Below are 20,228 nucleotides of genomic sequence, written 5' to 3' on the forward strand. Positions count from 1 at the left end.
CATAGAACTGAGGTCACAACAATTTTCAACTTTTGCAGAGGCTTGTGATTTCCCATACGTCAGTACCCATCTGGAGATTGGCACACGTTTTTAAAAATTGCCCGTCCCTTGTGCGGATGGAACCCACGACCTTTGGATTAGAAGTCCAACGCGCTATCCTCTGCACCAAACGGACGCTGTGCAGGCCTACAGCTCAGATGTAAGAGGTTCTGCAAGACATGACCCATGCTACATGTCTCGCATTACTTTCCTGATAGGCTTACTTTCATATTTCTCTGAAGCAATTACATCAAAGACTCTTTATTTATGCAACAGACACGATACATCGCTCTGTTTACCATGGCCCTACTGATTGATACACCTGCGTATTGACAGAGTTGCTCTGTACAATCGTAGTAACACAGTCCTGCTATTAGATTCGCTCACGTGCGCTGCTTTCCGACAGATGGGAATTGCGCTCTTTAGAACAGCATTCACTAACGAAGTGGTAAAGGAAACACTGTATGATTAGTCACATTTTTTGACTTTGGTTGACTGCTGTGTCACAGCCGGTCCCCATCATATGTATACACTCCCACGAACGTGTGTGCCCTGTTAGCACATTTACCAGGAACTTTAGCTGCATCACCTCCCTAGCAATTTCAAGCCGTCCTCGAAGCGTCAGCCATTGCTTGGTGACAGTGTGCTTCGATGAGAAGTGGACAGATGATGCATCTCTCTCGCCGTCAGTTATAGGCGGGAATCATACTTAATGTAGTTTTCGGCAAGCGTCAGCGGAGCGTCAGACGTCTCTGTCTGATCTTCTCCCTTCATGTATCTAGCAAGTTCCCCCTTGACAGTCTCCAGTAAAAGCCCCCTGTGCCGAAGTGAAAATTGTCGCCGTTTCTATAGATACAGAGTGCCATTGTTTAATGGAAGCACTTAAGGAAACATAGCAGAATATCTTGTTGTGGAACTGTCTACTTTTCTCACTTGTGGCCGAGAAAACTGAAACCCTCTCACCTTGGGCTGGAAGAATTAAAGATCATCACTGGGATTACATACATTGACTCATGAAGTAATTCAAAATCTTTTCTCTTCATTGTATTTGTTTCTGTACGAAATGTGCGTTCTATTGCTATATTTATATCAGTAGGTAAAAATTGGGTATTGAAAGAAAATTCCCGTCAACAGGCACGTGAAGATATGGTTCCGTTTTTACTGCATTTACACATAACAGCGTCATGGATTACAGATCTACGAGAATTTGGCTTATATGTGTAAGGTCTACATACTTGAGCATAGAACTGAGGTCACAACAATTTTCAACTTTTGCAGAGGCTTGTGATTTCCCATACGTCAGTACCCATCTGGAGATTGGCACACGTTTTTAAAAATTGCCCGTCCCTTGTGGGGATCGAACCCACGACCTTTGGATTAGAAGTCCAACGCGCTATCCTCTGCGCCAAAGGGACGCTGTGCAGGCCTACAGCTCAGATGTAAGAGGTTCTGCAAGACATGACCCATGCTACATGTCTCGCATTACTTTCCTGATAGGCTTACTTTCATATTTCTCTGAAGCAATTACATCAAAGACTCTTTATTTATGCAACAGACACGATACATCGCTCTGTTTACCATGGCCCTACTGATTGATACACCTGCGTATTGACAGAGTTGCTCTGTACAATCGTAGTAACACAGTCCTGCTATTAGATTCGCTCACGTGCGCTGCTTACCGATAGATGGGAATTGCGCTCTTTAGAACAGCATTCACTAACGAAGTGGTAAAGGAAACACTGTATGATTAGTCACATTTTTTGACTTTGGTTGACTGCTGTGTCACAGCCGGTCCCCATCATATGTATACACTCCCACGAACGTGTGTGCCCTGTTAGCACATTTACCAGGAACTTTAGCTGCATCACCTCCCTAGCAATTTCAAGCCGTCCTCGAAGCGTCAGCCATTGCTTGGTGACAGTGTGCTTCGATGAGAAGTGGACAGATGATGCATCTCTCTCGCCGTCAGTTATAGGCGGGAATCATACTTAATGTAGTTTTCGGCAAGCGTCAGCGGAGCGTCAGACGTCTCTGTCTGATCTTCTCCCTTCATGTATCTAGCAAGTTCCCCCTTGACAGTCTCCAGTAAAAGCCCCCTGTGCCGAAGTGAAAATTGTCGCCGTTTCTATAGATACAGAGTGCCATTGTTTAATGGAAGCACTTAAGGAAACATAGCAGAATATCTTGTTGTGGAACTGTCTACTTTTCTCACTTGTGGCCGAGAAAACTGAAACCCTCTCACCTTGGGCTGGAAGAATTAAAGATCATCACTGGGATTACAAACATTGACTCATGAAGTAATTCAAAATCTTTTCTCTTCATTGTATTTGTTTCTGTACGAAATGTGCGTTCTATTGCTATATTTATATCAGTAGGTAAAAATTGGGTATTGAAAGAAAATTCCCGTCAACAGGCACGTGAAGATATGGTTCCGTTTTTACTGCATTTACACATAACAGCGTCATGGATAACAGATCTACGAGAATTTGGCTTATATGTGTAAGGTCTACATACTTGAGCATAGAACTGAGGTCACAACAATTTTCAACTTTTGCAGAGGCTTGTGATTTCCCATACGTCAGTACCCATCTGGAGATTGGCACACGTTTTTAAAAATTGCCCATCCCTTGTGGGGATCGAACCCATGACCTTTGGATTAGAAGTCCAACACGCTATCCTCTGCGCCAAAGCGACGCTGTGCAGTCCTACAGCTCAGATGTAAGAGGTTCTGCAAGACATGACCCATGCTACATGTCTCGCATTACTTTCCTGATAGGCTTACTTTCATATTTCTCTGAAGCAATTACATCAAAGACTCTTTATTTATGCAACAGACACGATACATCGCTCTGTTTACCATGGCCCTACTGATTGATACACCTGCGTATTGACAGAGTTGCTCTGTACAATCGTAGTAACACAGTCCTGCTATTAGATTCGCTCACGTGCGCTGCTTACCGATAGATGGGAATTGCGCTCTTTAGAACAGCATTCACTAACGAAGTGGTAAAGGAAACACTGTATGATTAGTCACATTTTTTGACTTTGGTTGACTGCTGTGTCACAGCCGGTCCCCATCATATGTATACACTCCCACGAACGTGTGTGCCCTGTTAGCACATTTACCAGGAACTTTAGCTGCATCACCTCCCTAGCAATTTCAAGCCGTCCTCGAAGCGTCAGCCATTGCTTGGTGACAGTGTGCTTCGATGAGAAGTGGACAGATGATGCATCTCTCTCGCCGTCAGTTATAGGCGGGAATCATACTTAATGTAGTTTTCGGCAAGCGTCAGCGGAGCGTCAGACGTCTCTGTCTGATCTTCTCCCTTCATGTATCTAGCAAGTTCCCCCTTGACAGTCTCCAGTAAAAGCCCCCTGTGCCGAAGTGAAAATTGTCGCCGTTTCTATAGATACAGAGTGCCATTGTTTAATGGAAGCACTTAAGGAAACATAGCAGAATATCTTGTTGTGGAACTGTCTACTTTTCTCACTTGTGGCCGAGAAAACTGAAACCCTCTCACCTTGGGCTGGAAGAATTAAAGATCATCACTGGGATTACAAACATTGACTCATGAAGTAATTCAAAATCTTTTCTCTTCATTGTATTTGTTTCTGTACGAAATGTGCGTTCTATTGCTATATTTATATCAGTAGGTAAAAATTGGGTATTGAAAGAAAATTCCCGTCAACAGGCACGTGAAGATATGGTTCCGTTTTTACTGCATTTACACATAACAGCGTCATGGATAACAGATCTACGAGAATTTGGCTTATATGTGTAAGGTCTACATACTTGAGCATAGAACTGAGGTCACAACAATTTTCAACTTTTGCAGAGGCTTGTGATTTCCCATACGTCAGTACCCATCTGGAGATTGGCACACGTTTTTAAAAATTGCCCATCCCTTGTGGGGATCGAACCCATGACCTTTGGATTAGAAGTCCAACACGCTATCCTCTGCGCCAAAGCGACGCTGTGCAGTCCTACAGCTCAGATGTAAGAGGTTCTGCAAGACATGACCCATGCTACATGTCTCGCATTACTTTCCTGATAGGCTTACTTTCATATTTCTCTGAAGCAATTACATCAAAGACTCTTTATTTATGCAACAGACACGATACATCGCTCTGTTTACCATGGCCCTACTGATTGATACACCTGCGTATTGACAGAGTTGCTCTGTACAATCGTAGTAACACAGTCCTGCTATTAGATTCGCTCACGTGCGCTGCTTACCGATAGATGGGAATTGCGCTCTTTAGAACAGCATTCACTAACGAAGTGGTAAAGGAAACACTGTATGATTAGTCACATTTTTTGACTTTGGTTGACTGCTGTGTCACAGCCGGTCCCCATCATATGTATACACTCCCACGAACGTGTGTGCCCTGTTAGCACATTTACCAGGAACTTTAGCTGCATCACCTCCCTAGCAATTTCAAGCCGTCCTCGAAGCGTCAGCCATTGCTTGGTGACAGTGTGCTTCGATGAGAAGTGGACAGATGATGCATCTCTCTCGCCGTCAGTTATAGGCGGGAATCATACTTAATGTAGTTTTCAGCAAGCGTCAGCGGAGCGTCAGACGTCTCTGTCTGATCTTCTCCCTTCATGTATCTAGCAAGTTCCCCCTTGACAGTCTCCAGTAAAAGCCCCCTGTGCCGAAGTGAAAATTGTCGCCGTTTCTATAGATACAGAGTGCCATTGTTTAATGGAAGCACTTAAGGAAACATAGCAGAATATCTTGTTGTGGAACTGTCTACTTTTCTCACTTGTGGCCGAGAAAACTGAAACCCTCTCACCTTGGGCTGGAAGAATTAAAGATCATCACTGGGATTACATACATTGACTCATGAAGTAATTCATCTGTCTCGCGTGTGTTTGTATTTGTTTCTGTACGAAATGTGCGTTCTATTGCTATATTTATATCAGTAGGTAAAAATTGGGTATTGAAAGAAAATTCCCGTCAACAGGCACGTGAAGATATGGTTCCGTTTTTACTGCATTTACACATAACAGCGTCATGGATTACAGATCTACGAGAATTTGGCTTATATGTGTAAGGTCTACATACTTGAGCATAGAACTGAGGTCACAACAATTTTCAACTTTTGCAGAGGCTTGTGATTTCCCATACGTCAGTACCCATCTGGAGATTGGCACACGTTTTTAAAAATTGCCCGTCCCTTGTGGGGATCGAACCCACGACCTTTGGATTAGAAGTCCAACGCGCTATCCTCTGCGCCAAAGGGACGCTGTGCAGGCCTACAGCTCAGATGTAAGAGGTTCTGCAAGACATGACCCATGCTACATGTCTCGCATTACTTTCCTGATAGGCTTACTTTCATATTTCTCTGAAGCAATTACATCAAAGACTCTTTATTTATGCAACAGACACGATACATCGCTCTGTTTACCATGGCCCTACTGATTGATACACCTGCGTATTGACAGAGTTGCTTTGTACAATCGTAGTAACACAGTCCTGCTATTAGATTCGCTCACGTGCGCTGCTTACCGATAGATGGGAATTGCGCTCTTTAGAACAGCATTCACTAACGAAGTGGTAAAGGAAACACTGTATGATTAGTCACATTTTTTGACTTTGGTTGACTGGTGTGTCACAGCCGGTCCCCATCATATGTATACACTCCCACGAACGTGTGTGCCCTGTTAGCACATTTACCAGGAACTTTAGCTGCATCACCTCCCTAGCAATTTCAAGCCGTCCTCGAAGCGTCAGCCATTGCTTGGTGACAGTGTGCTTCGATGAGAAGTGGACAGATGATGCATCTCTCTCGCCGTCAGTTATAGGCGGGAATCATACTTAATGTAGTTTTCGGCAAGCGTCAGCGGAGCGTCAGACGTCTCTGTCTGATCTTCTCCCTTCATGTATCTAGCAAGTTCCCCCTTGACAGTCTCCAGTAAAAGCCCCCTGTGCCGAAGTGAAAATTGTCGCCGTTTCTATAGATACAGAGTGCCATTGTTTAATGGAAGCACTTAAGGAAACATAGCAGAATATCTTGTTGTGGAACTGTCTACTTTTCTCACTTGTGGCCGAGAAAACTGAAACCCTCTCACCTTGGGCTGGAAGAATTAAAGATCATCACTGGGATTACATACATTGACTCATGAAGTAATTCAAAATCTTTTCTCTTCATTGTATTTGTTTCTGTACGAAATGTGCGTTCTATTGCTATATTTATATCAGTAGGTAAAAATTGGGTATTGAAAGAAAATTCCCGTCAACAGGCACGTGAAGATATGGTTCCGTTTTTACTGCATTTACACATAACAGCGTCATGGATAACAGATCTACGAGAATTTGGCTTATATGTGTAAGGTCTACATACTTGAGCATAGAACTGAGGTCACAACAATTTTCAACTTTTGCAGAGGCTTGTGATTTCCCATACGTCAGTACCCATCTGGAGATTGGCACACGTTTTTAAAAATTGCCCATCCCTTGTGGGGATCGAACCCATGACCTTTGGATTAGAAGTCCAACACGCTATCCTCTGCGCCAAAGCGACGCTGTGCAGTCCTACAGCTCAGATGTAAGAGGTTCTGCAAGACATGACCCATGCTACATGTCTCGCATTACTTTCCTGATAGGCTTACTTTCATATTTCTCTGAAGCAATTACATCAAAGACTCTTTATTTATGCAACAGACACGATACATCGCTCTGTTTACCATGGCCCTACTGATTGATACACCTGCGTATTGACAGAGTTGCTCTGTACAATCGTAGTAACACAGTCCTGCTATTAGATTCGCTCACGTGCGCTGCTTACCGATAGATGGGAATTGCGCTCTTTAGAACAGCATTCACTAACGAAGTGGTAAAGGAAACACTGTATGATTAGTCACATTTTTTGACTTTGGTTGACTGCTGTGTCACAGCCGGTCCCCATCATATGTATACACTCCCACGAACGTGTGTGCCCTGTTAGCACATTTACCAGGAACTTTAGCTGCATCACCTCCCTAGCAATTTCAAGCCGTCCTCGAAGCGTCAGCCATTGCTTGGTGACAGTGTGCTTCGATGAGAAGTGGACAGATGATGCATCTCTCTCGCCGTCAGTTATAGGCGGGAATCATACTTAATGTAGTTTTCGGCAAGCGTCAGCGGAGCGTCAGACGTTTCTGTCTGATCTTCTCCCTTCATGTATCTAGCAAGTTCCCCCTTGACAGTCTCCAGTAAAAGCCCCCTGTGCCGAAGTGAAAATTGTCGCCGTTTCTATAGATACAGAGTGCCATTGTTTAATGGAAGCACTTAAGGAAACATAGCAGAATATCTTGTTGTGGAACTGTCTACTTTTCTCACTTGTGGCCGAGAAAACTGAAACCCTCTCACCTTGGGCTGGAAGAATTAAAGATCATCACTGGGATTACATACATTGACTCATGAAGTAATTCAAAATCTTTTCTCTTCATTGTATTTGTTTCTGTACGAAATGTGCGTTCTATTGCTATATTTATATCAGTAGGTAAAAATTGGGTATTGAAAGAAAATTCCCGTCAACAGGCACGTGAAGATATGGTTCCGTTTTTACTGCATTTACACATAACAGCGTCATGGATAACAGATCTACGAGAATTTGGCTTATATGTGTAAGGTCTACATACTTGAGCATAGAACTGAGGTCACAACAATTTTCAACTTTTGCAGAGGCTTGTGATTTCCCATACGTCAGTACCCATCTGGAGATTGGCACACGTTTTTAAAAATTGCCCGTCCCTTGTGGGGATGGAACCCACGACCTTTGGATTAGAAGTCCAACGCGCTATCATCTGCGCCAAAGGGACGCTGTGCAGGCCTACAGCTCAGATGTAAGAGGTTCTACAAGACATGACCCATGCTACATGTCTCGCATTACTTTCCTGATAGGCTTACTTTCATATTTCTCTGAAGCAATTACATCAAAGACTCTTTATTTATGCAACAGACACGATACATCGCTCTGTTTACCATGGCCCTACTGATTGATACACCTGCGTATTGACAGAGTTGCTCTGTACAATCGTAGTAACACAGTCCTGCTATTAGATTCGCTCACGTGCGCTGCTTACCGATAGATGGGAATTGCGCTCTTTAGAACAGCATTCACTAACGAAGTGGTAAAGGAAACACTGTATGATTAGTCACATTTTTTGACTTTGGTTGACTGCTGTGTCACAGCCGGTCCCCATCATATGTATACACTCCCACGAACGTGTGTGCCCTGTTAGCACATTTACCAGGAACATTAGCTGCATCACCTCCCTAGCAATTTCAAGCCGTCCTCGAAGCGTCAGCCATTGCTTGGTGACAGTGTGCTTCGATGAGAAGTGGACAGATGATGCATCTCTCTCGCCGTCAGTTATAGGCGGGAATCATACTTAATGTAGTTTTCGGCGAGCGTCAGCGGAGCGTCAGACGTCTCTGTCTGATCTTCTCCCTTCATGTATCTAGCAAGTTCCCCCTTGACAGTCTCCAGTAAAAGCCCCCTGTGCCGAAGTGAAAATTGTCGCCGTTTCTATAGATACAGAGTGCCATTGTTTAATGGAAGCACTTAAGGAAACATAGCAGAATATCTTGTTGTGGAACTGTCTACTTTTCTCACTTGTGGCCGAGAAAACTGAAACCCTCTCACCTTGGGCTGGAAGAATTAAAGATCATCACTGGGATTACATACATTGACTCATGAAGTAATTCAAAATCTTTTCTCATCATTGTATTTGTTTCTGTACGAAATGTGCGTTCTATTGCTATATTTATACCAGTAGGTAAAAATCGGGTATTGAAAGAAAATTCCCGTCAACAGGCACGTGAAGATATGGTTCCGTTTTTACTGCATTTACACATAACAGCGTCATGGATAACAGATCTACGAGAATTTGGCTTATATGTGTAAGGTCTACATACGTGAGCATAGAACTGAGGTCACAACAATTTTCAACTTTTGCAGAGGCTTGTGATTTCCCATACGTCAGTACCCATCTGGAGATTGGCACACGTTTTTAAAAATTGCCCGTCCCTTGTGGGGATCGAACCCACGACTTTTAGATTAGAAGTCCAACGCGCTATCCTCTGCGCCAAAGGGACGCTGTGCAGGCCTAGAGCTCAGATGTAAGAGGTTCCGCAAGACATGACCCATGCTACATGTCTCGCATTACTTTCCTGATAGGCTTACTTTCATATTTCTCTGAAGCAATTACATCAAAGACTCTTTATTTATGCAACAGACACGATACATCGCTCTGTTTACCATGGCCCTACTGATTGATACACCTGCGTATTGACAGAGTTGCTCTGTACAATCGTAGTAACACAGTCCTGCTATTAGATTCGCTCACGTGCGCTGCTTACCGATAGATGGGAATTGCGCCCTTTAGAACAGCATTCACTAACGAAGTGGTAAAGGAAACACTGTATGATTAGTCACATTTTTTGACTTTGGTTGACTGCTGTGTCACAGCCGGTCCCCATCATATGTATACACTCCCACGAACGTGTGTGCCCTGTTAGCACATTTACCAGGAACTTTAGCTGCATCACCTCCCTAGCAATTTCAAGCCGTCCTCGAAGCGTCAGCCATTGCTTGGTGACAGTGTGCTTCGATGAGAAGTGGACAGATGATGCATCTCTCTCGCCGTCAGTTATAGGCGGGAATCATACTTAATGTAGTTTTCGGCAAGCGTCAGCGGAGCGTCAGACGTCTCTGTCTGATCTTCTCCCTTCATGTATCTAGCAAGTTCCCCCTTGACAGTCTCCAGTAAAAGCCCCCTGTGCCGAAGTGAAAATTGTCGCCGTTTCTATAGATACAGAGTGCCATTGTTTAATGGAAGCACTTAAGGAAACATAGCAGAATATCTTGTTGTGGAACTGTCTACTTTTCTCACTTGTGGCCGAGAAAACTGAAACCCTCTCACCTTGGGCTGGAAGAATTAAAGATCATCACTGGGATTACATACATTGACTCATGAAGTAATTCAAAATCTTTTCTCTTCATTGTATTTGTTTCTGTACGAAATGTGCGTTCTATTGCTATATTTATATCAGTAGGTAAAAATTGGGTATTGAAAGAAGATTCCCGTCAACAGGCACGTGAAGATATGGTTCCGTTTTTACTGCATTTACACATAACAGCGTCATGGATAACAGATCTACGAGAATTTGGCTTATATGTGTAAGGTCTACATACTTGAGCATAGAACTGAGGTCACAACAATTTTCAACTTTTGCAGAGGCTTGTGATTTCCCATACGTCAGTACCCATCTGGAGATTGGCACACGTTTTTAAAAATTGCCCGTCCCTTGTGGGGATCGAACCCACGACCTTTGGATTAGAAGTCCAACGCGCTATCCTCTGCGCCAAAGGGACGCTGTGCAGGCCTACAGCTCAGATGTAAGAGGTTCTGCAAGACATGACCCATGCTACATGTCTCGCATTACTTTCCTGATAGGCTTACTCTCATATTTCTCTGAAGCAATTACATCAAAGACTCTTTATTTATGCAACAGACACGATACATCGCTCTGTTTACCATGGCCCTACTGATTGATACACCTGCGTATTGACAGAGTTGCTCTGTACAATCGTAGTAACACAGTCCTGCTATTAGATTCGCTCACGTGCGCTGCTTACCGATAGATGGGAATTGCGCTCTTTAGAACAGCATTCACTAACGAAGTGGTAAAGGAAACACTGTATGATTAGTCACATTTTTTGACTTTGGTTGACTGCTGTGTCACAGCCGGTCCCCATCATATGTATACACTCCCACGAACGTGTGTGCCCTGTTAGCACATTTACCAGGAACTTTAGCTGCATCACCTCCCTAGCAATTTCAAGCCGTCCTCGAAGCGTCAGCCATTGCTTGGTGACAGTGTGCTTCGATGAGAAGTGGACAGATGATGCATCTCTCTCGCCGTCAGTTATAGGCGGGAATCATACTTAATGTAGTTTTCGGCAAGCGTCAGCGGAGCGTCAGACGTCTCTGTCTGATCTTCTCCCTTCATGTATCTAGCAAGTTCCCCCTTGACAGTCTCCAGTAAAAGCCCCCTGTGCCGAAGTGAAAATTGTCGCCGTTTCTATAGATACAGAGTGCCATTGTTTAATGGAAGCACTAAAGGAAACATAGCAGAATATCTTGTTGTGGAACTGTCTACTTTTCTCACTTGTGGCCGAGAAAACTGAAACCCTCTCACCTTGGGATGGAAGAATTAAAGATCATCACTGGGATTACATACATTGACTCATGAAGTAATTCAAAATCTTTTCTCTTCATTGTATTTGTTTCTGTACGAAATGTGCGTTCTATTGCTATATTTATATCAGTAGGTAAAAATTGGGTATTGAAAGAAAATTCCCGTCAACAGGCACGTGAAGATATGGTTCCGTTTTTACTGCATTTACACATAACAGCGTCATGGATAACAGATCTACGAGAATTTGGCTTATATGTGTAAGTTCTACATACTTGAGCATAGAACTGAGGTCACAACAATTTTCAACTTTTGCAGAGGCTTGTGATTTCCCATACGTCAGTACCCATCTGGAGATTGGCACACGTTTTTAAAAATTGCCCGTTCCTTGTGGGGATCGAACCCACGACCTTTGGATTAGAAGTCCAACGCGCTATCCTCTGCGCCAAAGGGACGCTGTGCAGGCCTACAGCTCAGATGTAAGAGGTTCTGCAAGACATGACCCATGCTACATGTCTCACATTACTTTCCTGATAGGCTTACTTTCATATTTCTCTGAAGCAATTACATCAAAGACTCTTTATTTATGCAACAGACACGATACATCGCTCTGTTTACCATGGCCCTACTGATTGATACACCTGCGTATTGACAGAGTTGCTCTGTACAATCGTAGTAACACAGTCCTGCTATTAGATTCGCTCACGTGCGCTGCTTACCGATAGATGGGAATTGCGCTCTTTACAACAGCATTCACTAACGAGGTGGTAAAGGAAACACTGTATGATTAGTCACACTTTTGACTTTGGTTGACTGCTGTGTCACAGCCGGTCCCCATCATATGTATACACTCCCACGAACGTGTGTGCCCTGTTAGCACATTTACCAGGAACTTTAGCTGCATCACCTCCCTAGCAATTTCAAGCCGTCCTCGAAGCGTCAGCCATTGCTTGGTGACAGTGTGCTTCGATGAGAAGTGGACAGATGATGCATCTCTCTCGCCGTCAGTTATAGGCGGGAATCATACTTAATGTAGTTTTCGGCAAGCGTCAGCGGAGCGTCAGACGTTTCTGTCTGATCTTCTCCCTTCATGTATCTAGCAAGTTCCCCCTTGACAGTCTCCAGTAAAAGCCCCCTGTGCCGAAGTGAAAATTGTCGCCGTTTCTATAGATACAGAGTGCCATTGTTTAATGGAAGCACTTAAGGAAACATAGCAGAATATCTTGTTGTGGAACTGTCTACTTTTCTCACTTGTGGCCGAGAAAACTGAAACCCTCTCACCTTGGGCTGGAAGAATTAAAGATCATCACTGGGATTACATACATTGACTCATGAAGTAATTCAAAATCTTTTCTCTTCATTGTATTTGTTTCTGTACGAAATGTGCGTTCTATTGCTATATTTATATCAGTAGGTAAAAATTGGGTATTGAAAGAAAATTCCCGTCAACAGGCACGTGAAGATATGGTTCCGTTTTTACTGCATTTACACATAACAGCGTCATGGATAACAGATCTACGAGAATTTGGCTTATATGTGTAAGGTCTACATACTTGAGCATAGAACTGAGGTCACAACAATTTTCAACTTTTGCAGAGGCTTGTGATTTCCCATACGTCAGTACCCATCTGGAGATTGGCACACGTTTTTAAAAATTGCCCGTCCCTTGTGGGGATCGAACCCACGACCTTTGGATTAGAAGTCCAACGCGCTATCCTCTGCGCCAAAGGGACGCTGTGCAGGCCTACAGCTCAGATGTAAGAGGTTCTGCAAGACATGACCCATGCTACATGTCTCGCATTACTTTCCTGATAGGCTTACTTTCATATTTCTCTGAAGCAATTACATCAAAGACTCTTTATTTATGCAACAGACACGATACATCGCTCTGTTTACCATGGCCCTACTGATTGATACACCTGCGTATTGACAGAGTTGCTCTGTACAATCGTAGTAACACAGTCCTGCTATTAGATTCGCTCACGTGCGCTGCTTACCGATAGATGGGAATTGCGCTCTTTACAACAGCATTCACTAACGAGGTGGTAAAGGAAACACTGTATGATTAGTCACACTTTTGACTTTGGTTGACTGCTGTGTCACAGCCGGTCCCCATCATATGTATACACTCCCACGAACATGTGTGCCCTGTTAGCACATTTACCAGGAACTTTAGCTGCTTCACCTCCCTAGCAATTTCAAGCCGTCCTCGAAGCGTCAGCCATTGCTTGGTGACAGTGTGCTTCGATGAGAAGTGGACAGATGATGCATCTCTCTCGCCGTCAGTTATAGGCGGGAATCATACTTAATGTAGTTTTCGGCAAGCGTCAGCGGAGCGTCAGACGTTTCTGTCTGATCTTCTCCCTTCATGTATCTAGCAAGTTCCCCCTTGACAGTCTCCAGTAAAAGCCCCCTGTGCCGAAGTGAAAATTGTCGCCGTTTCTATAGATACAGAGTGCCATTGTTTAATGGAAGCACTTAAGGAAACATAGCAGAATATCTTGTTGTGGAACTGTCTACTTTTCTCACTTGTGGCCGAGAAAACTGAAACCCTCTCACCTTGGGCTGGAAGAATTAAAGATCATCACTGGGATTACATACATTGACTCATGAAGTAATTCAAAATCTTTTCTCTTCATTGTATTTGTTTCTGTACGAAATGTGCGTTCTATTGCTATATTTATATCAGTAGGTAAAAATTGGGTATTGAAAGAAAATTCCCGTCAACAGGCACGTGAAGATATGGTTCCGTTTTTACTGCATTTACACATAACAGCGTCATGGATAACAGATCTACGAGAATTTGGCTTATATGTGTAAGGTCTACATACTTGAGCATAGAACTGAGGTCACAACAATTATCAACTTTTGCAGAGGCTTGTGATTTCCCATACGTCAGTACCCATCTGGAGATTGGCACACGTTTTTAAAAATTGCCCGTCCCTTGTGGGGATCGAACCCACGACCTTTGCATTAGAAGTCCAACGCGCTATCCTCTGCGCCAAAGGGACGCTGTGCAGGCCTACAGCTCAGATGTAAGAGGTTCTGCAAGACATGACCCATGCTACATGTCTCGCACTACTTTCCTGATAGGCTTACTTTCATATTTCTCTGAAGCAATTACATCAAAGACTCTTTATTTATGCAACAGACACGATACATCGCTCTGTTTACCATGGCCCTACTGATTGATACACCTGCGTATTGACAGAGTTGCTCTGTACAATCGTAGTAACACAGTCCTGCTATTAGATTCGCTCACGTGCGCTGCTTACCGATAGATGGGAATTGCGCTCCTTAGAACAGCATTCACTAACGAAGTGGTAAAGGAAACACTGTATGATTAGTCACATTTTTTGACTTTGGTTGACTGCTGTGTCACAGCCGGTCCCCATCATATGTATACACTCCCACGAACGTGTGTGCCCTGTTAGCACATTTACCAGGAACTTTAGCTGCATCACCTCCCTAGCAATTTCAAGCCATCCTCGAAGCGTCAGCCATTGCTTGGTGACAGTGTGCATCGATGAGAAGTGGACAGATGATGCATCTCTCTCGCCGTCAGTTATAGGCGGGAATCATACTTAATGTAGTTTTCGGCAAGCGTCAGCGGAGCGTCAGACGTCTCTGTCTGATCTTCTCCCTTCATGTATCTAGCAAGTTCCCCCTTGACAGTCTCCAGTAAAAGCCCCCTGTGCCGAAGTGAAAATTGTCGCCGTTTCTATAGATACAGAGTGCCATTGTTTAATGGAAGCACTTAAGGAAACATAGCAGAATATCTTGTTGTGGAACTGTCTACTTTTCTCACTTGTGGCCGAGAAAACTGAAACCCTCTCACCTTGGGCTGGAAGAATTAAAGATCATCACTGGGATTACATACATTGACTCATGAAGTAATTCAAAATCTTTCTCTTCATTGTATTTGTTTCTGTACGAAATGTGCGTTCTATTGCTATATTTATATCAGTAGGTAAAAATTGGGTATTGAAAGAAAATTCCCGTCAACAGGCACGTGAAGATATGGTTCCGTTTTTACTGCATTTACACATAACAGCGTCATGGATAACAGATCTACGAGAATTTGGCTTATATGTGTAAGGTCTCACACTTGAGCATAGAACTGAGGTCACAACAATTTTCAACTTTTGCAGAGGCTTGTGATTTCCCATACGTCAGTACCCATCTGGAGATTGGCACACGTTTTTAAAAATTGCCCGTCGCTTGTGGGGATCTAACCCACGACCATTGGATTAGAAGTCCAACGCGCTATCCTCTGCGCCAAAGGGACGCTGTGCAGGCCTACAGCTCAGATGTAAGAGGTTCTGCAAGACATGACCCATGCTACATGTCTCGCATTACTTTCCTGATAGGCTTACTTTCATATTTCTCTGAAGCAATTACATCAAAGACTCTTTATTTATGCAACAGACACGATACATCGCTCTGTTTACCATGGCCCTACTGATTGATACACCTGCGTATTGACAGAGTTGCTCTGTACAATCGTAGTAACACAGTCCTGCTATTAGATTCGCTCACGTGCGCTGCTTACCGATAGATGGGAATTGCGCTCTTTAGAACAGCATTCACTAACGAAGTGGTAAAGGAAACACTGTATGATTAGTCACATTTTTTGACTTTGGTTGACTGCTGTGTCACAGCCGGTCCCCATCATATGTATACACTCCCACGAACGTGTGTGCCCTGTTAGCACATTTACCAGGAACTTTAGCTGCATCACCTCCCTAGCAATTTCAAGCCGTCCTCGAAGCGTCAGCCATTGCTTGGTGACAGTGTGCTTCGATGAGAAGTGGACAGATGATGCATCTCTCTCGCCGTCAGTTATAGGCGGGAATCATACTTAATGTAGTTTTCGGCAAGCGTCAGCGGAGCGTCAGACGTCTCTGTCTGATCTTCTCCCTTCATGTATCTAGCAAGTTCCCCCTTGACAGTCTCCAGTAAAAGCCCCCTGTGCCGAAGTGAAAATTGTCGCCGTTTCTATAGATACAGAGTGCCATTGTTTAATGGAAGCACTTAAGGAAACATAGCAGAATATCTTGTTGTGGAACTGTCTACTTTTCTCACTTGTGGCCGAGAAAACTGAAACCCTCTCACCTTGGGCTGGAAGAATTAAAGATCATCACTGGGATTACATACATTGACTCATGAAGTAATTCAAAATCTTTTCTCTTCATTGTATTTGTTTCTGTACGAAATGTGCGTTCTATTGCTATATTTATATCAGTAGGTAAAAATTGGGTATTGAAAGAAAATTCCCGTCAACAGGCACGTGAAGATATGGTTCCGTTTTTACTGCATTTACACATAACAGCGTCATGGATAACAGATCTACGAGAATTTGGCTTATATGTGTAAGGTCTACATACTTGAGCATAGAACTGAGGTCACAACAATTTTCAACTTTTGCAGAGGCTTGTGATTTCCCATACGTCAGTACCCATCTGGAGATTGGCACACGTTTTTAAAAATTGCCCGCCCCTTGTGGGGATCGAACCCACGACCTTTGGATTAGAAGTCCAACGCGCTATCCTCTGCGCCAAAGGGACGCTGTGCAGGCCTACAGCTCAGATGTAAGAGGTTCTGCAAGACATGACCCATGCTACATGTCTCGCATTACTTTCCTGATAGGCTTACTTTCATATTTCTCTGAAGCAATTACATCAAAGACTCTTTATTTATGCAACAGACACGATACATCGCTCTGTTTACCATGGCCCTACTGATTGATACACCTGCGTATTGACAGAGTTGCTCTGTACAATCGTAGTAACACAGTCCTGCTATTAGATTCGCTCACGTGCGCTGCTTACCGATAGATGGGAATTGCGCTCTTTAGAACAGCATTCACTAACGAAGTGGTAAAGGAAACACTGTATGATTAGTCACATTTTTTGACTTTGGTTGACTGCTGTGTCACAGCCGGTCCCCATCATATGTATACACTCCCACGAACGTGTGTGCCCTGTTAGCACATTTACCAGGAACTTTAGCTGCATCACCTCCCTAGCAATTTCAAGCCGTCCTCGAAGCGTCAGCCATTGCTTGGTGACAGTGTGCTTCGATGAGAAGTGGACAGATGATGCATCTCTCTCGCCGTCAGTTATAGGCGGGAATCATACTTAATGTAGTTTTCGGCAAGCGTCAGCGGAGCATCAGACGTCTCTGTCTGATCTTCTCCCTTCATGTATCTAGCAAGTTCCCCCTTGACAGTCTCCAGTAAAAGCCCCCTGTGCCGAAGTGAAAATTGTCGCCGTTTTTATAGATACAGAGTGCCATTGTTTAATGGAAGCACTTAAGGAAACATAGCAGAATATCTTGTTGTGGAACTGTCTACTTTTCTCACTTGTGGCCGAGAAAACTGAAACCCTCTCACCTTGGGCTGGAAGAATTAAAGATCATCACTGGGATTACATACATTGACTCATGAAGTAATTCAAAATCTTTTCTCTTCATTGTATTTGTTTCTGTACGAAATGTGCGTTCTATTGCTATATTTATATCAGTAGGTAAAAATTGGGTATTGAAAGAAAATTCCCGTCAACAGGCACGTGAAGATATGGTTCCGTTTTTACTGCATTTACACATAACAGCGTCATGGATAACAGATCTACGAGAATTTGGCTTATATGTGTAAGGTCTACATACTTGAGCATAGAACTGAGGTCACAACAATTTTCAACTTTTGCAGAGGCTTGTGATTTCCCATACGTCAGTACCCATCTGGAGATTGGCACACGTTTTTAAAAATTGCCCGTCCCTTGTGGGGATCTAACCCACGACCATTGGATTAGAAGTCCAACACGCTATCCTCTGCGCCAAAGGGACGCTGTGCAGGCCTACAGCTCAGACGTAAGAGGTTCTGCAAGACATGACCCATGCTACATGTCTCGCATTACTTTCCTGATAGGCTTACTTTCATATTTCTCTGAAGCAATTACATCAAAGACTCTTTATTTATGCAACAGACACGATACATCGCTCTGTTTACCATGGCCCTACTGATTGATACACCTGCGTATTGACAGAGTTGCTCTGTACAATCGTAGTAACACAGTCCTGCTATTAGATTCGCTCACGTGCGCTGCTTACCGATAGATGGGAATTGCGCTCTTTAGAACAGCATTCACTAACGAAGTGGTAAAGGAAACACTGTATGATTAGTCACATTTTTTGACTTTGGTTGACTGCTGTGTCACAGCCGGTCCCCATCATATGTATACACTCCCACGAACATGTGTGCCCTGTTAGCACATTTACCAGGAACTTTAGCTGCATCACCTCCCTAGCAATTTCAAGCCGTCCTCGAAGCGTCAGCCATTGCTTGGTGACAGTGTGCTTCGATGAGAAGTGGACAGATGATGCATCTCTCTCGCCGTCAGTGATAGGCGGGAATCATACTTAATGTAGTTTTCGGCAAGTGTCAGCGGAGCGTCACACGTCTCTGTCTGATCTTCTCCCTTCATGTATCTAGCAAGTTCCCCCTTGACAGTCTCCAGTAAAAGCCCCCTGTGCCGAAGTGAAAATTGTCGCCGTTTCTATAGATACGGAGTGCCATTGTTTAATGGAAGCACTTAAGGAAACATAGCAGAATATCTTGTTGTGAAACTGTCTACTTTTCTCACTTGTGGCCGAGAAAACTGAAACCCTCTCACCTTGGGCTGGAAGAATTAAAGATCATCACTGGGATTACATACATTGACTCATGAAGTAATTCAAAATCTTTTCTCTTCATTGTATTTGTTTCTGTACGAAATGTGCGTTCTATTGCTATATTTATATCAGTAGGTAAAAATTGGGTATTGAAAGAAAATTCCCGTCAACAGGCACGTGAAGATATGGTTCCGTTTTTACTGCATTTACACATAACAGCGTCATGGATAACAGATCTACGAGAATTTGGCTTATATGTGTAAGGTCTACATACTTGAGCATAGAACTGAGGTCACAACAATTTTCAACTTTTGCAGAGGCTTGTGATTTCCCATACGTCAGTACCCATCTGGAGATTGGCACACGTTTTTAAAAATTGCCCGTCCCTTGTGGGGATCGAACCCACGACCTTTGGATTAGAAGTCCAACGCGCTATCCTCTGCGCCAAAGGGACGCTGTGCAGGCCTACAGCTCAGATGTAAGAGGTTCTGCAAGACATGACACATGCTACATGTCTCGCATTACTTTCCTGATAGGCTTACTTTCATATTTCTCTGAAGCAATTACATCAAAGACTCTTTATTTATGCAACAGACACGATACATCGCTCTGTTTACCATGGCCCTACTGATTGATACACCTGCGTATTGACAGAGTTGCTCTGTACAATCGTAGTAACACAGTCCTGCTATTAGATTCGCTCACGTGCGCTGCTTACCGATAGATGGGAATTGCGCTCTTTAGAACAGCATTCACTAACGAAGTGGTAAAGGAAACACTGTATGATTAGTCACATTTTTTGACTTTGGTTGACTGCTGTGTCACAGCCGGTCCCCATCATATGTATACACTCCCACGAACGTGTGTGCCCTGTTAGCACATTTACCAGGAACTTTAGCTGCATCACCTCCCTAGCAATTTCAAGCCGTCCTCGAAGCGTCAGCCATTGCTTGGTGACAGTGTGCTTCGATGAGAAGTGGACAGATGATGCATCTCTCTCGCCGTCAGTTATAGGCGGGAATCATACTTAATGTAGTTTTCGGCAAGCGTCAGCGGAGTGTCAGACGTCTCTGTCTGATCTTCTCCCTTCATGTATCTAGCAAGTTCCCCCTTGACAGTCTCCAGTAAAAGCCCCCTGTGCCGAAGTGAAAATTGTCGCCGTTTCTATAGATACAGAGTGCCATTGTTTAATGGAAGCACTTAAGGAAACATAGCAGAATATCTTGTTGTGGAACTGTCTACTTTTCTCACTTGTGGCCGAGAAAACTGAAACCCTCTCACCTTGGGCTGGAAGAATTAAAGATCATCACTGGGATTACATACATT

The 20,228-nt window shown here is 43.7% G+C and overlaps 15 non-coding genes across 15 annotated transcripts; all 15 read right to left on the reverse strand.

Moving 5' to 3' along the window:
* Positions 1–1,381: 1,381 nt before the first annotated feature.
* Positions 1,382–1,454, reverse strand: Trnar-ucu (transfer RNA arginine (anticodon UCU)). The gene has a single exon. It is a non-coding gene; the product is annotated as a tRNA-Arg (tRNA).
* Positions 1,455–2,660: 1,206 nt separating this feature from the next.
* Positions 2,661–2,733, reverse strand: Trnar-ucu (transfer RNA arginine (anticodon UCU)). Its single transcript has one exon. It is a non-coding gene; the product is annotated as a tRNA-Arg (tRNA).
* Positions 2,734–3,939: 1,206 nt separating this feature from the next.
* On the reverse strand, positions 3,940–4,012 carry Trnar-ucu (transfer RNA arginine (anticodon UCU)). Its single transcript has one exon. It is a non-coding gene; the product is annotated as a tRNA-Arg (tRNA).
* A 1,206-nt stretch (positions 4,013–5,218) lies between these two features.
* On the reverse strand, positions 5,219–5,291 carry Trnar-ucu (transfer RNA arginine (anticodon UCU)). The gene has a single exon. It is a non-coding gene; the product is annotated as a tRNA-Arg (tRNA).
* A 1,206-nt stretch (positions 5,292–6,497) lies between these two features.
* Positions 6,498–6,570, reverse strand: Trnar-ucu (transfer RNA arginine (anticodon UCU)). Its single transcript has one exon. It is a non-coding gene; the product is annotated as a tRNA-Arg (tRNA).
* A 1,206-nt stretch (positions 6,571–7,776) lies between these two features.
* Trnar-ucu (transfer RNA arginine (anticodon UCU)) lies at positions 7,777–7,849 on the reverse strand. The gene has a single exon. It is a non-coding gene; the product is annotated as a tRNA-Arg (tRNA).
* Positions 7,850–9,055: 1,206 nt separating this feature from the next.
* Positions 9,056–9,128, reverse strand: Trnar-ucu (transfer RNA arginine (anticodon UCU)). The gene has a single exon. It is a non-coding gene; the product is annotated as a tRNA-Arg (tRNA).
* Positions 9,129–10,334: 1,206 nt separating this feature from the next.
* Positions 10,335–10,407, reverse strand: Trnar-ucu (transfer RNA arginine (anticodon UCU)). Its single transcript has one exon. It is a non-coding gene; the product is annotated as a tRNA-Arg (tRNA).
* A 1,206-nt stretch (positions 10,408–11,613) lies between these two features.
* Positions 11,614–11,686, reverse strand: Trnar-ucu (transfer RNA arginine (anticodon UCU)). The gene has a single exon. It is a non-coding gene; the product is annotated as a tRNA-Arg (tRNA).
* Positions 11,687–12,891: 1,205 nt separating this feature from the next.
* Positions 12,892–12,964, reverse strand: Trnar-ucu (transfer RNA arginine (anticodon UCU)). Its single transcript has one exon. It is a non-coding gene; the product is annotated as a tRNA-Arg (tRNA).
* A 1,205-nt stretch (positions 12,965–14,169) lies between these two features.
* Positions 14,170–14,242, reverse strand: Trnar-ucu (transfer RNA arginine (anticodon UCU)). Its single transcript has one exon. It is a non-coding gene; the product is annotated as a tRNA-Arg (tRNA).
* Positions 14,243–15,446: 1,204 nt separating this feature from the next.
* Trnar-ucu (transfer RNA arginine (anticodon UCU)) lies at positions 15,447–15,519 on the reverse strand. The gene has a single exon. It is a non-coding gene; the product is annotated as a tRNA-Arg (tRNA).
* A 1,206-nt stretch (positions 15,520–16,725) lies between these two features.
* Trnar-ucu (transfer RNA arginine (anticodon UCU)) lies at positions 16,726–16,798 on the reverse strand. Its single transcript has one exon. It is a non-coding gene; the product is annotated as a tRNA-Arg (tRNA).
* A 1,206-nt stretch (positions 16,799–18,004) lies between these two features.
* Trnar-ucu (transfer RNA arginine (anticodon UCU)) lies at positions 18,005–18,077 on the reverse strand. The gene has a single exon. It is a non-coding gene; the product is annotated as a tRNA-Arg (tRNA).
* A 1,206-nt stretch (positions 18,078–19,283) lies between these two features.
* Trnar-ucu (transfer RNA arginine (anticodon UCU)) lies at positions 19,284–19,356 on the reverse strand. The gene has a single exon. It is a non-coding gene; the product is annotated as a tRNA-Arg (tRNA).
* Positions 19,357–20,228: the final 872 nt, after the last annotated feature.

This window comes from Schistocerca gregaria, chromosome 1 (genome assembly GCF_023897955.1).
Source record: "Schistocerca gregaria isolate iqSchGreg1 chromosome 1, iqSchGreg1.2, whole genome shotgun sequence".
NCBI classification, from domain to species: domain Eukaryota; kingdom Metazoa; phylum Arthropoda; class Insecta; order Orthoptera; family Acrididae; genus Schistocerca; species Schistocerca gregaria.